Genomic DNA, 4,574 nt, shown 5'->3' with positions numbered 1-4,574 from the left:
TTACGACACTGTGTGTGTGTGTGTGTGTGTGTGTGTGTGTGTGTGTGTGTTTTGTAAGAGAAGTGCGTCCAGCACACAGGGAGTGCATTAATGCACCGCTGCACCCCTGGTCATCCCCTCCTTTTCTCTCCGTTTGACCGTAACCCAACACCTCCCCCCGACCCCCACCCCCACCCCCGGCCCACCCTGGTCCACCTCCCCCACTGGTTGATCCCCCGCTTTATGGGACACACCTGATACACTGCAGGAATTAATGCGTAATGGCTGAGGCGAGGCTCGAAAAAAAAAATTAATGCGCTCATCAGTAAATATGGCTTCCCCCGTGTTTGGCCCTCAGAGAGCCACGAGACTGAGTGGAAATCACAACACAAACACACACACACACACACACACACACACACACACACACACACACACACCCCAAAAAACAAAGAGGAAAGAGGTTTGTTATTGAAGGCACATGTGTCCTAATAGGAAACTCTCTTGCTGGGAAGGAAACTGTGAGTGTGTGTCTGCTGCGGCACACTTTGCACTAATGCACAAGTGTGTGTCTGTGGCATTTATTAGTCGCACAGTCCTAATAGTTCCAATTAGGGCCTAAACGTGTCGGGTTTCCAGTGTGGAGCGCCGCGTTGTGCGAGTTCATCAGGTGAGTGTGAAGCTTCACTGTCGACCAACGGCCTCCTCTGTGGGCGCCGCAGCCCCAGCAGCCCTGCAGCCCCCGCTGGCGCTGGGCCCGCTTTTAATATTTACATTTTCCTCCCCAGGTTGGTTTGGTCTCAGCTACCCCCCCCAACCCCCCCGACCCCCCGACCCCCGACCCCCCCCGATCCCCGCCCGCTGATTTTGGGGTGAGGTGCCTTGCAAACGAGGGTGTTTGTAGTTGAGACCACATCCTACGAAGAGAAAGAATCTTCCTCTTCCTCCTCCTCCTCCTCCTCCCGCTGGTCCGGTTCCATCCTGGTGTCTCTCTGGGTGTTCCTCCCGGCTCTCCTGCCTGACAACAACCTCCAGCCCCATCCTGCATGTCAGTATTAATATCAGGCCGCCTCCCCCGAAACCTTTCCGTTTGGATTTCAACCCATCTTATGTTTAGATTTACCCCCTCCGACCCCCCCCCAACCCCCCCCCCCCCCCCTAAAAACTCCCTGAGCTCAGCAGCTTTATCGACTACGCAGGCTGCATCCTAGATTTACTTCATACCGAGGCCATGAAGGAGGAATAACAAAAAGAAAAAGAAAAAAAAAAACGATTCCCATCAGATTTTAATTCTGACAATTTATCGTCAAAATCAGCGCTACGACTCAAAATCGTATCGAGGGAAAATGAAGCATTGACCAAATTGCCGTGTTTGCCCTCTTCAAGATGTTCGCTGCAGCCGCTGGCCGTTGCAAAGGCTGCTCTTGCGTTGTCCACGCATGTTGTTCATATTATCAAAGAGAAACTTCTGCTATTAGACATGTTCTTCCCATTCAGACTGAGTGATTAAACGGCCTGCAGTGGCCCGCTGGGGGATGGGGGGGGGCTGCTTGTGTCCCGCAGCTTCAGGCGGAACAAAACACGCAACTGATTCATCAACAGGACCGACTTTTTGTTTGTTTGTTTTTATTTTTTTCTCTAAGAACTTTTTTGAAAAAAAAAAAAAAAAAAAAAAAAGCTGACTTTGGATGAAATTAGTGGCGAGATTCTCAACAATTGAAGAAAGCTGTCGCAACACGGCAACATTCCCCGGCCTTTTGGCCACAGCTATTTTCCATTTTGCAGTAACATCCTCGATGTCGATCAGCTGCGGGCGTCCGTGACAACCCTCAGCTGTTTGACTTATTGATTTTATTTTATTTTTTGTTTGCCCCTCGAAACACAAATGTCTGCAGTTGTATCTTGACATGTGCGCAGGCAGCCAGGCTGCAGTCAAGTGCAGGCTGGCTGGGATTCTTTCCTGCTGGAAACTGGTGCGGCTCATCGCTGCTGCTTGTGAATTTTCATGTTTTCAGCCACGCTTTCGAGGACGCCGCCGCCGCCGCCGCCGCTGCCGAGCCAATTCCAGCTCTGACTGAGGCTGCGGCCGTAAAAGCTTGACCTCTGACCTCCCCGGAGGAGGTTGAAATAAAAAAAAAGGGAGAATGTGCCCACTGGGACCAGTAACGTGTCACGCTTTTAAACAACCATATCTGACGTGTCAATGTCCCGACACACGACACGGTCAGTCAATCGAGCGTCCACTCACTCCGGAGGACCGGGGGGAGGTTTTCCACCCAGCTGGTCAAACACATCTCAACAAGCCATCTCATTATTCTGACATTGATTTAACATGATGGAATGTGCCTGCATTTCTGAGATGTTCACTTTCTGTCCGATTGAGGCGTTCGCATTGTAATAAATATTTTATTGTCTCATAAAAATCTTTGAAAGTTGGGGGAAAAAAAAACTCTTGCAATTACTCATGCAATAATTTAGGCTATTTTTAATGCAAAGTAAAACAACATTATTATTATTATCATTATTATTATTATTATTATTATTATTATTGTTATTATTATTATTATTATAGTTTTGTTTTTAGAATAGAATAGTTGTTAAATGTTGTTAAAGTCTTTTTTAGTTTTTAGCATTTGTTTTTATTGCTTTAAAATTTGAAAAAAATATTCTAAAAATGAATTAAAGCGTCGTTAAACTGTAACCCAGTCAGAAATATTTTAGAAAGCAGAAACATAATTTTTTAAATGTACTAACTATTTTTTTTTCCGTTATTTTTTACAGTTTAAACATAACAATAACCAGGAAAACTCACGGCGGTGCTAAATAAAGTATTGTTCTCTTACTTAGATTGTTTGTTGTTGTTTTTTTTCATTAATATGACCACGATGACAAAGAAGGCAAAAAACAAAACAAAAAAAAAATATATATAATTTTTTTTTAGCGCAATTGGACTTTTTTTTTTTTGTCAATAAAAAGCATGAAATCCAAATGAAGTGTCTTCTCCAGAGTGCAGGATAAAAGTCAGAGGGAAACTTCAGCAATTAACCGCGTCAACTAAGAACTGAAAGCAGCCGCAGGTTTCTCTCATAACTAGAATCCACCAAGTCGACAAACCCCAAACTAACCCAAAAAAATATTTGCTCGCGTTCTACATGCGAATAGCGTCTCATCATGTCCAACTATTACAAAATCACGTGACGCCGCAGGGGGCAGAAGTTGAAATCAAACTGAGGCCGGAGGAGAGATTTTCTTTCTTTTTTTTTTTTTTAAAAATGCTTTTAAAATATAAACCGGTTCCTTTTCAAAAAAAAAAAAAAAAAAAAGTGCAGGAGATTAAAATGCTTCACTAATTGTCTGTCGAAGTGGCGCGACGGGTTTGTTCGCCTTGAGGACTTGAACGCGCCTCTGACGCGCCTCCGCAGTGACGTGACAGCCGCCGCGGCGCTGCGAGGCCCTGAAGCCGAGGCAGGTTCGCACCTGCCGGCCTGTTTTTCCTGATTCCTCCGCTGCCAGAGCAGGAGGAGCAAGCAGAGAGTTTTCTCTCATTCTGCCGGGTCTGCGCATACAAACTCATGTATATTAATAAGAACAACAACAACAATAATCATTTACATCCAACCCCACTACTACTACTGCTACTGCTCATCAAGTTCACGTCCGGAGGTTTCAATCACACCCGGCTGCGGGCTCCGGTGAGACACCGGGCCGCTCTGTGTCTGCGCAACAAGCCGCTGTTACAAAACAGTCAGGAGCAACACACTCATTGGAAAGCCGTTCTGCAGACGCTTTTATTCTCCCTAATAATACATTTAAAAAAATAAAAAAAAATCTGCTGGAAGGAATTTCGCTCAGGCGACGCAGCATCCTGACACGCGCACAGCATTCTGGGGAGGAAAACGTAGGGGGGGAAAAAGAGCTGCTTTTTTTCGTAGGTTGATTTTTTTTTTTTTTTTTTTTGAATTTTTGAAAACTACCGTTTTTGTTTTGTTTTGAAAAAACACAATTTTAATACATATTTGACATTGAACGCACCATGGCTTTTATTTTGCTATTATGGAGACTTTAGGAGCAAGAAAAAAATAATAACGGAAAGGTTTGTTTTTCCCTTTGGATTAGTAGGGAAGCAGACTGGGTGGAAGGTGGGTTGTGGTTGGAAGGGGCCTGGGGGTGGGGGTGGGGGGGGGGGCAGGCAGGCAGGCGGGCAGGCAGGGAGGAGAGGGTGTAGGAGGAGGAGGAGGAGGAGGAGGAGGAGAAGAAGAAGTTGGTGCAGAGCCGAAGCTGTTCAAACAAAGTGTCTTCTTTCAACGGCCGTTTCCAGCGCCGTGTTGTTGTTTCCCTTCCGCTCTTTGCCAAACACTGGGCCACTTTTCTTCCGCAGCCCCACCGCTGAAAGATAAGGTGTCATCACCGGAACATCAAGAGTGCCGGCCCAGGGAGGCCAAAGAGAAAAAGAAAGAAAGAAAGAAGGAAAGAAAGAGAAGGAAGAGAAGGAAGAAGATGCATTTCTTCTCCTCTGCTCCACAGCTTGCTTCTCTTCTCAAAAACTGCAAGACCAGCGTCCATACTTTTGGGCCCCCTGTGCATATACCGTCAGC

This window comes from Nelusetta ayraudi, unplaced genomic scaffold (assembly GCF_046127955.1).
Source record: "Nelusetta ayraudi isolate G7.1 ecotype Tasmania unplaced genomic scaffold, CSIRO-AGI_Nayr_v1 ptg000089l, whole genome shotgun sequence".
In the NCBI taxonomy this organism is placed as follows: domain Eukaryota; kingdom Metazoa; phylum Chordata; class Actinopteri; order Tetraodontiformes; family Monacanthidae; genus Nelusetta; species Nelusetta ayraudi.
Note: the sequence above shows the minus strand (reverse complement) of the source record.